A 16,936-nucleotide genomic window follows, 5' to 3' on the forward strand; every position below is an offset into this window, starting at 1 on the left:
GACTCAATAAAAAAAGATAACCTTTTGAACAAATGGTTCTAGAGCAAGACATCTATAGAAAAACAAAAAACTCTTTACCTAAGTCTCACACCTTTAACAAACAAACAAAGAAACAAACAAAAAAACCCTCAAAATGGATTGTAGACTTCAATCTAAATTATAAAACTATGAAAATGTTTTGGAAGAGGACAAAAATTTGGGGATATAGAATTAGATGAGGGATTCTTTGATGGGATAGTAAAAGTACAATCCATAAAAGAAAAAACTAATAATTTGACTTCAAAGTTAACAGAGTATTTTGCAGAGTAAAAGTTATGATGCAAAGAAAAGCTACCAAGGGGAATAAAGTATTTGCAAAATAGAAGGACCAGTACCTGCCATTCAAAGAACACTCAAAACTGAAAAGTAAGCAATTATCTAATTAGAAATTGGGCAAATAATCATGAACTGATTATTATAGCAACAGATGGCAAGTGTGATGATCTGAATGTGTCCTCCTCAAACACAAATGTTAGAATCCCAAAGCCCCATGTGATGGTAATTGGAAGTGGAGACTTTGGGTGTGCTTAGATCATGAAGGTGGAGCCCATAAGTACAGAATTGGTATTTTTATTTAAAAGGCCCCACAGAGTGCTCTAGCCTTTCTACCATGTCAGTGCATAGTGATAAGGTGATAGCTATGAACAAGGAAGAGGGCTCTTATCAGAATGTGACAATGTTGGCATCTTGACCCTGGACTCCCAGCTTCCAAAACTGTGAGAATAAATCTTTGTTAATAGTCTGAGGAATTTTGTTATAGCAGCTCAAATAGACTAAGACACCAAGCATACACATGAATAGATGTTCATCATTCATAGCCTTTAGGGAAATGCAAGTTGACACCACAATGAGAGGTTACAAAATGGCTAAAACAAAAAATAATGACAGCACCAAATGCTCATGAGGATACTGAGAAACTGGATTACTCTTATATTGCTTGTGGGATATATAATGGTACAGCCATCCTAGAAAATAATTTGTTCCTTTAAAAACTAAATATGCAACTACAGTTTGAACCAGCAGTTACACTCCTATAAATTTATCCCAGAGAAATGAAAATTTAGGTTCACATAAAAATCTGTATGTAAAAGTTTATAGAAGCTTTATTCCTGACAGTCCAAACTGGGAACAACCTAGATGTCCTCCAACGGGTGAACGGTTAACCAAACTACAGTATATCCATATCATGGATTACTAAACACCAATAAAATGGAAGGAATAATTGATACACTCAAGAACTAGGAGGAATCTCCAGAGAAATATGGTGAATGGAAAAAAGCCCATCCCACAAGTTAACATTCAGTTGTATTTCATTTAGATAACATTTTTAAATGGAAAATTTACAGAAATAGAGAACAGTAAGCGACTGCCAGAGGGTAATGAGAGGGTAGAGGCAGAAAGGAAGTGGGGAGGGCCCTAAAAGGATAACTTGAAGAATTTTTGTATTGATGCAAACATTTTGTAACAATGCCAGTACGCTGGTTGTCCTATCAACCAATAGTTTTACTAGATGCTCCCATTGGAACTGAATAAAGGATTCATGGGATCTGTCTGTGTGCTTTCTTACAAGTATGTGTGAATCAACAATTATCTGAAAAAGTGTTATTATTTTTTAACATCCTGAAGACCAAATACACACATGCACACATACAGAAAGTTTAACAGAATGATTTTGTTAGTAGTAGTACTACAGGTATTTTTAAGTGAAATAACTATAAAAAAAGAAACTACTATAAAATATTATAGCACATATGTAATTGCATTAATACAGTTAGTAAGCATAGTTTTCAGAATAATTATTTTAAAAAGATCAGAAAGGTTAAATAAAAACCCTATAATCATTTAAACTGGAGATTTAAGTATGATCTCATTTATTTTTCTTTCAGTAAGATATGCATTTCCTAGTTCCATCCACTGAAAGGGCCTAGAAGCAATGCTATTCCATCCTATGACTCAGATTGTCATCTCTAAATACCATTTCATGCTTAAGGGAAGTAAGTACAATGATACAATTGAGTAATTCCAGGTCTATGGCAAGAAATATACAAGAGGTTATCTTGCTGTACCTGAAAACAAGGTAAGACTTCCAAAGACCTATCAAAAGGACTCAGGAGTACCTTGAACAGCTCCTATAGTCCAAAGCTAGAATAACCTGAGTATCATGAAGAATACTTATTGCAATTGAATGAAACATAGTAAATACATAACATTCCATCAGGTCCAAAACATGTTTGAAAAAATTGTACTGATCACCATTAGACACTGCTAGCACACATTCCATCATTATAAAAATTTACAAAAGCAAAGTTGATGCATTTATCTTTCCTTTATGAACTCTATCTGAAGGTAACTCAGTAATTAATGAGGAATAATCTTCTTTATATAATAAGCCGAGGTAACAAATGCATAAGACATGGTAGAATTAGAAAAATCACCATTTTGCAACTCCTAATGAAATAATGGGTTGAGACAATGGTCATTCATGGGCTGCTAAAATGTTAAACTAAAGGATGATGATGAACTCTTTAAATGGACAAATGAAGTTGACATCACCCAAACCCGACTGAAAAATTTTATCACTAAAATTGAACAATCCCACATCATGTTACTACTCATAATATGGAACAGAAGATATAGACTATGACCTATGAAATATTCTATTACAAAAATTGAACCTGAGTTTGATCAATTCTCTAGATGTCACTTTATAGGATATAGGGATAGAGAAACATGTTAAATAGTAATATAGCAATACAGTCAACCAAATCCCAAATGTGGGAAATGCTCAAGGGCAAATGATCTAGTTTATTTAAAAATTAAGTAAGAGGGAATGCTTTTTGACATTAAGAGTTTACAGACGCATTAACTAAATGCTATATATAGACTTTGGGGTGTGGGGTGTGGTGGGGAAAGATTCTAATGCAACCCAACCAAAAATTCAAAGATTTTTGGGGAACGATTAGGGAAAACAATACAAAATGGGTATTATATGACACCAGTTTGTTCACTGTGGTCTTGTTTAAACTAAGTCCTTACCTATTCATGATATCTAGTGACTTATTAATAAAAACAAATGAGATTTGCTTTAAAATAGTCTATCAAAAATAAAGATTAGATAAAACAAAAATGGCAATATGTTGATGGCTGAAGCTAGATTTGGGGTATATGATGGTTCATTGTATGAGCATCTCTAGTTTTGTTTGGTTTTGAAATTTTCCAGGATGAAAAACTGTTTTTCAAGATCACATAATTTTATTTGTTCATTCATTTGACAAACTGAGCACATACTTTTCGCAGACGAAAGTAAGTAAAATGCAAGCCTTTCTTTCAAGAAGCCCACAGTCTAGTAGTGAGGAAAAACAGAAAACAAAAGAAGTGTAATGAAATATGGTATTTGCTCAAGTAAGTACATTATAGTTCCAGTGGAGGCACATTGCCAGAGAAACAATATGCCCCTGGAGATATGGATATGTATTTCACAGAGGAGGTGATACTCTATCTGTCTTTAAGAATTTATAGGAGTCCAGCCTCAGCAATAAGACAACAGAAAGTAAAATGCATCCACATTGGCAAGGAAGAAGTCAAATTTTCACTATTTGCAGACAACACGATACTCTATGTAAAGAGCCCTAAAGACTCCACCAAAAAAACTGCCAAAATTGATACAGAAATTCAATAAAGTCATAGGATACAAAAATCAATGGACAGAAATCAGTTGCATTTCTGTATGTCAATGATGAAGCAGCAGAAAGAGCAATCAAGGAACTGATCCCATCTACAATTACACCAAAAACTGTAAGATACCTAGGAATAAATCTAACCAAGGAGGCAAAAAATCCATACTCTGAAAATTATATAACACTGATGAATTAAAGATGAGACAATGGAAAAAAATCCATGCAGATCGACTGAAAGAATATTGTTAAAATGTCTATACTACCTAAAGCCATCTATACATTTAATATAATCCCTATCAAAATACCACCAATGTTTTTTCACAAAGCTAGAACAAACAATCCCAAAATTTGCACAAACTACAGAAGATCCCTAATAGCCAAAGCGATCTTGAGAAAGAAAAGCAAAGCCAACAGCATCACAATTCCAGACTTCAAGGTATATTACACAGCTGTACTGATCAAGACAGTATGGTACTGGCACAAAAATAGACACAGATATCAATGGAACAGAATAAAAAACCCAGAAATAGACCCACAACTATATGGTTATTCATCTTTGACAAAGCAGGAAAGATTATCCAATGGGAAAAAAAAGTATTTTCAACAAATGGTATTGGGGAAACTGGACAGCTACATGAAGAATGAAACTGGACCACTTCCTTACACCATACAGAAAACTGAATTCAAAATGGATTAAAATCTGAGAAAGGAAGCCATCATAATCCTAAAGGAGAACACAGGTAGCAATCTCTTTGTCATTGGCTGTATCAACTTTTACCTAGAAATGTCTCCTGATGCAAGGGAAACAAAAGCAAAAATTTACCATTGGGATCTCATCAAGATAAAGTTTCTGCACACTGAAGGAAACAACAAAACCAAAAGGCAACCTTTGGAATGGGAGAAGCTATTTGCAAATAAGCTATTGGATAAAGGACTAGTATCCAAAAATCTATCAAGAGCTTATCAAACTCAACACCTAAAAAACAAATAATCCAGTTAAAAAAATGGGCAGAAGACATGAATAAGCATTTTTACAAAGATGACATCCAGATGGCAAAAAGACATGAAAAGATACTCAACCTCACTCATCATCAGGGAAAAACAAATCAAAACTGCAATGAGGCATCACCTCATACCAGTCAGAATGGCTAAAATTTAACAACTCAGGAAACAATAGATGTTGGCGAGAATGCAGAGAAATGAGAACCCTCTTACACTGTTGGTGGGAATGCAAACTGGTGCAGCCACTCTGCAAAACAGTATGGAGTGTCCTCAAAAAGCTAAAAATCGAACTACCCTAGGATTTAGCAATACTACTAGTATTTACCCAAAGGATACAAAAATACTGATTCAAGGGATACATGCACCCTGATGGTCATAGCACCACTATCAACAACAGCCAAAGGGAAGAGCCCAAATGTCCATCGGCTAAATGAATGAATGAGGAGATGTGCACATATATATTTTATATTTTATTTATATAAAGAATGAAAGAAGAATTAAAAAGAATGAAATCTTGCCATTTCAAGGGCATGGCTGAAGCTACACACTATTATGCTAAGCGAAATAAGTTGTCCAGAGAAAGACAAATACCCTAAGATTTCACTCATATGTAGAATTTCAGAAACAAAACAAATCAGGGTGCCTGGATCAGGGCTGTCAAGTCATGATAACACAGTTTGTGGGTTTGAGCCCCACATAGGGTCTATGCTGACAGCTCAGAGCCTAGAGCCTGCTTCAGATTCTTCTCTCTCTCTCTCTCTCTCTCTCTCACTCTCTCTCCCCCCACCCCTCTCTCTCCCTCTCTTCCCCTTCCCCACTCACATTCATTCTCTCAAAAATAAACAAACATTAAATTAAAAAATAAACAAGACAAATAAACATAGTGGGGAGGAAAGAGGTAAACCGTAAAACAGACTCTAAACTATAGAGAACTCAGAGCTGCTAGAGGGGAGGTAGGTGGAATCTGGGCTAGATGGGTGATAGCTATTAAGGAGGGCACTTGCTATGTGAGCACTGGGTATTGTATGTAAGTGATGAATCACTAAGTTTTACACCTGAAGCTAATATTATACTCTATGTTAACCGGAATTAGGGAAAGAAAACATGCGATGTTTTATTTGATGTGAAAAGAGATCAGCTAGCAAATACTGCGATTGTAATTATCAAATGATAGGACTTTTAATCACTTAAACAGAACTACTTTTGGCAGTAACATATGTAAATACGTTTTAATAAATTAAAAGTATCAAGTTTGTGAAAGCAAATACTCCAAAATGAAAATAATACCTGAAAATCATCTAAATAAATATCTTTGAATTAATGAATAAAATGAAAGTAAATAATCAGATAGTTTAAGAATATGTACTTTAAGAGAGTCTGGAGAATTGAAAAAGGCTTCATTCATTCTAAGTTATCTACTTATACAATTTATCTATTTTATCTTTTCATCCTTTTATAGGAGAAAGTTTATGATTTACATCTATAGAAAAACGAATAACATCTATGATAAAATTTATCTCATTCCAGCAAGAACTCCAAAAACTTTGTAAATTTTTAATTAAAAAAGACGATTTAAAATACTTTCTAAAAAATTAACATTGATATTTAATTATCATTTATCAAAAATTTCAATATATTTTAATTTCCTCTCAAGGTTGTTTTGTTTGAATTACGTCTGCCTCATAAATATGAACACCTTATAAATTTTTTATTAGTCCTTCATTCAATACTGTATTTGACATTTTTACACATTATGCTATATAAAATTTGTAAAATGAGCTACTTCAAAAATGAAAAAAAATTATAGGAGTTCACTCAGTTGATATAAAAAGGCATTCAGAGTGATAGTAATAATAACTCATATAGCACTTCCTATGTTTCTAGCACTATTCTAGGCACTTCATCTGTTTATATCATATCCTCAGATCAACCTGTGAGATGTGTATTATTCTTAGTATGTATCCCCATTTTACATAAAGCAACTGAGACATAAAAAGGTTAAGTAACCTGACCAAGATCACATACTTATAAGTAACAACGATAGGCATAAAACACAAATCATTTGCTCTTAATCACTATCCAGACTTCCTCTTTAGTAGATGGAGTCATGTGTACGTAAGCAGAGAGGTGTAGCACAATCACTACACTAGGAAACTATAAATGTTGCCATAATATATGGTGTGAGGTGGGAAATCAGAAGGGTCTGTCAGGAAATGAAAAATGGATGGGTAGTCAAAACGCAGACCATGAAGGGCTTCACACACCAAGTAAAGGACTTTCTATCATTTCAAGTAAGCAAGTACAAACCACCAAAGGGTTTTAAACAATGGAATGCCATGTATTGATTTATATACACTACAAAAATAACTTGGGCAGTGGTGAGCAGAATGGACAGAGAGAGAATCAATAAAGGAGACAGAGAATTCAGTTAAGAAGCAAGTATATTGGTCCAAGACACACATTGTGAGGGCTAGAGTTACAGCACTGTCAATACATACAGACAAAAGACAACAGACTCCAAGGAGATTCAAGAAAAAGAGGCCAGAGAATCTGGAGAAAGATTCTGTATGGGAAGCAATGGGATGGGGGGAGGGGAAATAAGGAAGTCTCAGGTAGCTACCTTGAGGGAGATGGGGGAGGCTTGCCATTAATCAGACTGGGAGCCCCTTGCAAAGGCAGGTCTTTATCATTTAAAAAAGGAGTTCATATTTGGCCAGGTGAGCCTGAATCTTAGAAGACAGACATATATTTGGGAAACTTAATAGACTGGAGATATTTAAAGCTATTGAAACAAATGGGACTCACTCGAGAACCCTATGAAGAATAGTAAAAGCAAAAAGCAAACAAAAGATCATTGTTTTCCAAACTTCAGCTATTCAAGACCTTCCTTCAGATTTTTTCCCATGTTAGTGTATCACCTGTACTAATGTGTAATACTTTTCTTTGAACTGGCAGATCTAAACATTCTATCTCTAGTATTTAAAAAACCTAGTATTACAATAATACTGGAATAAGTGGAAAATTACCTTTAAGATACATTTTAAGGATGGGTCAAGGTAAGTTCATTAATTGTAACAAATGGACCACTCAGGTAGGGAAAATTGATAGTGGGGAGGCTATCCCCCCAAGTGCATGTGGGGGAGCAGGAGGTATAAGGAAAATCTCTTTACCTTCCTCTCCATGTTGCTATAAATCTGAAACTGATCTAAAAAATTAAGTCTTTAAAATAAATACAATTTTAAACGTTTATATTTAACCCAGTATTACCTAGGATACTTCAGCATGTACTTCAGGTCCAGAAAGCTATTCTTTCTTTGTGAAAAGAATTTTTTCCTACCAAGACTGGGAAGACAAACTTACCATCTCAAATAGCACCAACTAAAAGTAACTTAAAAGGAGATAGAAATGAATTTTCGCTGTGTGATAGGTTGTTATTTAATGCCCTGTGAGTGACCTAAAGTCATCTCATGTGCCACCTTTGGAACACGGCCCACAATTTTGGAAAATTCTGCTTTATAGCAAAGATGAAGGAAGTGGTCCAGACACACGTTCCCAGGTGAACTACTGTAAAGGAGAACGGAGTCAGTGGACACAGAATTAACAGTGCCACATTACACAGAGTATCAAATAGTATAGAAAGGTCACTTTTGGGCTTTACACATGCACATTCAGGATGGTCGTACAGAGTAGAGATTATCAGAGGAAAATCACTTGTTCCTGAGTTATAGCTAAGGAATAGAGTGAGCTTGAAGATCTTAACAGTTGTTACTGCCCATCAGGTGACTAATTTGAGCCTGGACCTAGCACTTGCTTTTCTCTGACATTACATCCTCTGTTTCCTGTCCCCCACCCCAAGCCCACCATCCTCTTGCTGTGCCTAATGCTCTAGTAAAGGAATGCACCACATGTGTGTTGGGTCAGATCCCACACCTCTGGGGACCATTTGCAATTGACCACATTCTCCCAATCACCAGAGCATCTCCTCCCATAAAAGGCTGCATTGCCCAGGCCAGCCCCCCGTCATAAGAAGCCAGAAGCAAGATAGGCAGTGATGTGGCAGTCAATGAAAAATCGTGGGGGAGACACACACACACATATACGCACTTTAACTTACTATGACTCCACACAGCTCTGCTTACTTTCAGATAAAAACTGAAAGTTTTTCAGCATCTGAAAGATGCAGACTCTATTAGGGTTTTATTCATTAGCATAAAAAGCCTTAGTGGCCTTTACTATTCCAAAGGTGATTGATCATCTTCCATCCCATCAGTTTTGCACACCCGACTCCTTTTAATATGGAGTCAAAAATTATTCTAATACATGTTCATCAAAACATTTGGCAAAAGAAAAAATGAGCAAATCTGAAGGACTTTGTTTGCATTTCTTTTTTCACTAATCTCTTACAAAATGATATCTTTCTACTTTTCTTTATTGCCAAATCCCTTAGACCGTATGTGTCACCTAAATTAAATGTCCTAAATACACAGTTTCCTTTCAATTGTACTTATGAAACTAGTTTAGGCAAAGACTTGTATAGAATCTGAAAGGAGTTTTAACTTCTTAGACTCAACAGTTTTCATCCAAAATAGGCTTTAGTATTTTTAAGCCTCACTCTCGCTGAAAACATACTCATGTTAATGATATAAAATAGATGATAAACAGATGTGAACAGAACTAGAATTTTGCAAAAACATTTCATCTTCCAAATGTCCAAACTCAATTTAAAACTTAAACACAAAATTTAGACAACTATTTTCATAAAGACTTGAGCACTGTACATAATCAAGAAATAAGAAATTTTGTTTTACCAAACTACAATAAAAGTACCCAAGCACAGGAAACATTTGCACTGAAATGAAATGCAATGCTCATTCCACCGCAGAGCAGAATTTCTAAAAAGTTGTAGAACATATATTGGCCTTTTTCTAATCTACCAAATGAAAACCAACAAGCACAAAGTATATTTGCAAGTAATAAAAGAACTACAAGAATATAGAAAGCACCACAATCCTGACAGGCAGAGATGTTGTGGGGGGTGGGGGTTGGAAGGAGGAAGGGCAGGCTTTAAGCTGTGACTTTGCCATTTGTGCATGTATCCCTACATGTGTATTCCTGCACTGTCTTCCTTTCTCACTGCTGCCTCTTGCCACAGCCCCTTATAGGTTGGAGGGGGGGACGCAGTTGTACCATCTTTTCCCTATCATTTTTTTTTTAATTTTTTTAACGTTTTATTTATTTATTTTTGAGACAGAGAGAGACAGAGCATGAATGGGGGAGGGGCAGAGAGAGAGGGAGACACAGAATCGGAAGCAGGCTCCAGGCTCCGAGCCATCAGCCCAGAGCCCAATGCGGGGCTCGAATCCACGGACCGCGAGATCGTGACCTGAGCTGAAGTCGGACGCCCAACCGACTGAGCCACCCAGGCGCCCCTTCCCTATCATTTTTATGTCACCTGCATCCGGCCCAGTATCTAGCATGGATAGGATGCTCAGTTACCGTCTGTTGCAGGATTACCATAGCTTTTTACATGATGGGGAAAAAAATTCCATTACTTCTAGCATTAAAAGAAAGATTATCATGGTCTGATAAATCATTCTTAGGCTGCAACTGAAAAGCTCTTTCAAGAGAGTACAGGACATTCGCTGCTGGTTTTGTTTGTTTTGTTTTGTTTTTCCCTAAATGGGGGCCTTAGTTGGGTTTCAGAAGCAGATTCAGAAAAGGAGATCTGCATGCAGAAAGTCATTTGGGAAGTGTTAATTGTGATGGAGTAAGGGCAGCAGGATTGGGTAGAGGAAGAAGAGGCCTTGGCTGATCCCATACAGAACTCAGGAGTGGGGAATGGTCCTTTAGAGGTGCCAAGGATTGAAGCAAAGGACCCTTGTACCCCAGCCCAATCGCTGGATCTGGGTTCCTCGAGGAAAGAAGGGGAGTGAGAAAAATCTTGGTGGAAGCAGCTCCCTTCTCAAGAGAAATCAAGCTGTGAACCACTAGCAGCCCAAAACTCTGCTCATGAGTACAGGACTCTGAAGAGAGATCTGGGTGATGTTCCACAGCACCCAACACAACAGCCAAGATCATCAAGTGGAGAGACTCAGAGACCCCACGAGAAGCGATCTTTCTCATAGGCTAGCTATATAAAAAGGCATTGACAGGATCCAAGCCTACATCATCTGGTTTCTACATGGCAGCTCTCAGTTTGTCACAGTCTGTCACTTCAGTCACTTAAAATTACTGCAGACAGGGAAAATTGCCCTCCCATTGAACTATGGGAAATCACAATTGCTAACAATCTTTGAGTCCAAACTGTGAGACTTCTTACAACATGCACAGCCTGAAGCTGAATGGTCCACTCAGTTAGGAAGACTAGCAGGAATGATTAAAAAGCATCCATTCAGAAAGCATTCCCGGACTCATCACCATCTGGTCAGATCTGATTATTACACAGTCAAGGAAACTCCTGCAGGAGACACCACAGGGAGAATTCTTCTGAGGCTGCCATTCAGCATTTGTAACAGCAGTGCGGAAGAAGTGTGATGTACGACAGGCACCCTGTGCCAGGTCCCCTCACATCTGATCCGCTCTAGCTACTCTCCTTCCATCAAGTCCAGAGAGATAGGAAGGTGCATGATAAAAGGAGCCAAGATGCATAGTTTAAAAAAAAAGGAAGAAATGTTTTCTAAGTTCTGGAATGCAGAGCTCCACGCCAACTTCCGTCCACACTGGTCACCAGCCTCCTCTCTCCAGCTAGGAACGCCAATGCCATTTTTCAAACATCCCAGATGCTTCCCTGCACGCAAGATTTCCTAACCAATTTTTCAAATTAAGCACAACCCTGAAATTTGGCTGTTCTCTCAGTCTGCTTTGAAAGAATGTCAGCAGTTTTGATATCTGCCACATTTTATTCACTGTAGGTTCAGGATCCCCACAGAACAAAAGCTACAAATAAAAGAGAAAGAGAATTAGGAAGGAGAAAGCCTGCTTTGGCAGGGTGCAAACTCTACTGAACTCACAATGGAGGGAGAGAAGACCTGCTGGGCCGAGATTCTTAGTTAGAGAAAAGGAGGATCAACAAATCTCACCAAGAAATCCCAAACGCAACTCAGAAAAGCTTTCAAAACTCGACCTTCTTTACAGATAATAAGCAGAAGGTATCAATTACATTTACATTAATGAGACTGAGCATTAAGAGCTGAGTAAATCAAAAAGCCTTCCTGGGCTTATTCAATCTTGAGAGATTTTACCCAAGACATTTAGCAAACTACAAACAAGATGATATGTGAAATCGGCTAATTTGACAATTCTTAAGCATTCATTTGTAGTCATCAGTAGCACTCAGGTAATCTCCCTACTCAAAATTTTGCAATGGGACCTATGGGCCAGTAGATGAGGAAATGTCTGGGCATTTGTTGGATCTTTCTTCCAAAGCTTGGAGGCTGACTGAGAAACTTCTCAAGTTTAACTACAGCACGCTGGCTGCAATACAGCCATCATCATCACAGCTGGCAATGCTCAGAGCTTTTAGATCAAATCCTGTTTACCTGATATGTAATCTGTTTAACACATTTCCTTCATTATGTTATCATGTTAAGAGTTTTTACTCTACAGATCGAGTGTATCTTGCATGTGACAGCCATGATTTAAACCAGCAGTTCTCAATCAGGGGTGATTTTGACATTTGGCAATGTCTGGAGATAATGCTGGCTGTCACAACTGTGGGGGAGGAGAATGTGTTAATGGCATCTAGTGGGTGAAGGCCAGGGACACAACTAACTATCCTACAATGCACAGGACAGGTCCCCACCACCACCACCAAACATACAATGAAATATCAATAGTGTCAAGGTCGAGGAACTCTGATTTAGACCTTGCTCTGGTTGAGAATGTAGAAGCACTGTGGAAGAAAATGCTGGAAAACAGCTCAGCTTTGTGCAAAATACATATATGAAGGACAACAGAGCTTTTTTTCACTTGAAATCTACTAACCAGATATATTTTAGGATCTTTCACTATATAGAGTCTACATATTCTATAACACAGAAATATAAGCAATTAAAATGCCTGTGTTTCTACCTTTTCTGATCCCTGCCCAGGGATCTTGCTGTTCAAGAATTAGAACACCATTTCACTATTTTATAGGAACACTGAACTCTCTTCCCCAGTTTAATGACTGGTTCACATTTGCTGCTTTGCCTTGTTTTATTGCTTTGTGCTTCAAACCAAAGGGCAGAGATGACTTTTCACTATTCAAAAGAGGGAAACTGGTCTCAAATCCAAGACTAATAGGAATCATAATGCATGGTATTCACCCACCCTTTCTTACTTTGGAGCTCCTTCATTATGATGTTGGCTGCTTTCATCTTAACCCAGGTTATCTCTTCTTAGATATTTCCCCCTATCTTTCCACATGCACAAATTCTTAACGACAAACAGATGAAGTAAGTGTTTGAGAAAGACCGACGCTCTTGGTCATTTCCTTTCTTCTTTCGCTATTGTCTGCCAGTCAGATCGACCTTTTACGTATTCTTTCCCTCACTTCCTTTATGTAGTCAGCTGTCAGGGTCTGTATATTTTCACTTTGAACCATCTCTTCCACTCCATTTATGACATCACATGCCATCTCTCAGACTCCCAGATCCCCTTATCTGATGTTCTGCTGAACCTGAGGCATTCCCTTTCCTCCCTAACACCATCCCAACTGCATTTTTATATAATACTCATTTTCATTAAACTTCATTCATTTTAACCTACCTGTGTTCTAGTTGTTGAAGACTTAAGGAGGTGTGGCAATATAGTGCATTGGACAGGTTCCCCCAGAAATTCTGGTCTACCCCGAAACTCGGAATAAGACCTATTTGGAAATAGGATCTTTACAGATGTCATTAGTTGACATCATACTGTATTAGGGTGAGGTCTAAATCCAGTGACTTTTGTCCTTTTAAGATGAGAGGGCACACAGAGACACAGGGAGAGGCAGTGTGAAAATGGGGCCAGAGATTAGAATCACGCCTCACAATCCAGGAATCTAAAACATTGCCAGCATCCACCAGAAGCTAGGAGAAAGGCAAGGAAAAATTTTTCCCTCAGAGCCTCCAGAAGGAGTCAATCTTGCCAATATCTAGACCTTGGACCTCTAGCATCCTGAACTATGAGAGAATAAATTTTTGTAGTTAAGTCACCCAGCTTATGGTAATTTGTTATGTCAGCCCTAGGAAACTAATACAGATGGCCATGAGAATATGCCCTACACCTCTCCATCTACGGGTAGTATAAAGCTCCCAGCTACTTCATTCTGATATCCACAGGGGCATTTGCCCCAAGGCCACCTTTCTCATGGGCTCCTCCAAGCCAGTGACCTACTGCAGCAGATGTGCAAAATAGACCAATTCCTGGGAGACACACAGTCCTTTGATGAGCCACGTTATCTCAATGACTCTTTGACAACCCTACCACATGTCTTTAGACTGACCAGTCCCGGACGCTGACACCAAACCTTCTTTCCTTCTCTTGGAATAGTCTTGTCTCCTGGTCTCATGGCTCTCCAACCTTCCCCAGCTCCCTTCCCATTTTTTTTTTCCTCATTAGAGTTTCCCTAATAAAATCTACACTCATTTAATTGTACCTTGGTGTCTACGCCTTGCCAAACTCAACATAACCCAGAAGGGAATTACAAAACCCAATTTCTATTTTAAACAGATTTCTTTGCCTGGTTTGTGGAGAATGGACTCAAATTTAACAAAATTGCGAGAGCAAAGACCAAATAGGAAGCTCATATAATAGCTAGAAGAGCAAGGCTTGTGGCTTGCAGTAGGCCAGTGGTAGCAGTGGCTATAGTGGTCAGATTCCAGATATACTTTGGCAACAAAAGATAATGAATCCTGGTGATGGATTTATGTGAGGGTATGGGGAAATTGGCATCGAGATTGATTTCTTAATTTCTACCAAGAAGGAACACTAGGATATTGGTGGCATTCACTGAGAGGCAGAAGACTAGAAGAAAAGTAAATCCACAACTAAAAGATTAAAAGTTCAGTTTCATATATATGTAAAGATCAAAATTACTTGGAATTATCTAAACAAAGATTTCTCAGACAGGTATAAAGGTATGAAGCTAAAATTTCTCTATGAATTCAGGAAATATCAGAATATAGTGTAGAAAGCTGAGGAAGTAGTTAGAATCACCTGGAGAAAAAAAGATAGCATGAACAGCAAAAGGGTAGTCCTGAGGCCTTCCAAAATATACAAGTCAAGAACACAAGAAGAAACAGATGATGAATGCTAAGAAGGAATAATTACAGAGGTAGGCGGAAAAGTGTGAACATGGTATCCATAAGCCAAAAGAAAAGAGAATTTGGAGGATGAGTGGAAGGTCAACTGGCCAAAAGCTGCTATGAGTACAAGCAAGAGGATTTCAAATCATCTGCTGGGTTTGGAGACTGAGTCTTGGGTCATCTGCCATATTGGTGCAGTGGTCTAAAGAGAAAAGAAGACTTCAGGCTCAGTTGACACCAAGCTGGGAAACGTTTTTGCCCCAAACACATAGCACAGATAGCAGAAGCATGGTTTTTCATATTAAGATGATACAGCCAAGGAGATTTCCATTTCATGTGGTATTTTTGAATGTATACTTAAGCACTTTCCCAACACTGCCTTAATAGTTTTTAAAAAATTAATTGTAACTCTGACAAAAAACAAGACACATTTTTGTGTAGACTAGACAATCAACAGAAACATAGAACAGTAATGAGGGCAATACATACATTGGCTCAGAAATGAAAAGAAACAAAAGCATAGCAGAGGCACCAACACCCTTTCTGTCAGGCATCAAGTTCTGATCCCTTGGCATTGAGGGATACTTAACTCCCAAGAAACCAAGGCAACTTATTTAGTTGACATTCATTGGAATGACCATATCCACTTCTTAAATATTGAAATATTTCTGTACTACTTAGTAAATAGCCTGTATTCCAACCCCCTCCCACAAGGTGTTGTTTTAAACAAATCATTTAAGAATAATGTTACATGTACAAATTATTGAGTCATCATATTCTTAGCTATTTAACTCTTTCTCATTTTACTACTTTCTGTAGTAAATACATTCCTGCTATAACCTAACTCTCCATGTCCTTTCCAAAAATCACCGGCACAACCTCACCAACTTTATTAGAAATGACATCATTCATTATGTTTAGGTCACTGGGGACCTTTGCCCATAATCTCAGTCTCTACTGCCATTTCACTTGGAAACTTGTGGTCCTTCCTTAAGAAAAAGTGGTACCCCAATGTTTATAGCAGCACTCTCAACAATAGCCAAATTATGGAAAGAGCCTAAATGTCCATCAACTGATGAATGGATAAAGAAATTGTGGTTTATATACACAATGGAATACTATGTGGCAATGAGAAAGAATGAAATATGGCCTTTTGTAGCTATGTGGATGGAACTGGAGAGTGTGATGCTAAGTGAAATAACCCATACAGAGCAAGACAGATACCATATGGTTTCACTCTTATGTGGATCCTGAGAAACTTAACAGAAACCCATGGGGGAGGGGAAGGAAAAAAAAAAAAAAAAGAGGTTAGAGTGGGAGAGAGCCAAAGCATAAGAGACTGTTAAAAACTGAGAACAAACTGAGGGTTGATGGGGGGTGGGAGGGTGGGGAGGGTGGGTGATGGGTATTAAGGGGGGCACCTTTTGGGATGAGCACTGGGTGTTGTATGGAAACCAACTTGACAGTAAATTTCATATATTAAAAAAAAAAAGAAAAAGAAAAAGTGGTCATTACAAATACTTAGACCTCAGAAATAAAGACTACCTACGTACTTTACCCTAAAGAAGTAATATTCAGGTATAAAGTCAATGAAAACTTTAAAAGAGTGATACTCAAACTGCAAACACCCAATATAATAAAGTTACTCTTTAAAGCAAAGGGACTAAAAATAAAATATAACAAAGTTTGTATGGGACATTACCCTGAATTTTTCACTGAATAAAAAAATTATTTCTTAAGTATGGCATATTTTTCATCTATGTGAGATCTATAAGTACATGCCTCCAAGTCATTATTGATACAGAAGTCTATATGGTCAGACACTAGGACTAAAGCACACATTATTTTGTGAGTGCTCTGCCCAAATGAAACCAGAGCAACGAAACATTAAAGCAGAATCACTGTGAACTCTACTTGGAATCCCTCATATACCAATGATCCTGGGGAGGT

The sequence above is a fragment of the Panthera pardus genome, unplaced genomic scaffold (genome assembly GCF_024362965.1).
Source record: "Panthera pardus isolate Hobbes unplaced genomic scaffold, ASM2436296v1 HiC_scaffold_8, whole genome shotgun sequence".
In the NCBI taxonomy this organism is placed as follows: Eukaryota; Metazoa; Chordata; class Mammalia; order Carnivora; family Felidae; genus Panthera; species Panthera pardus.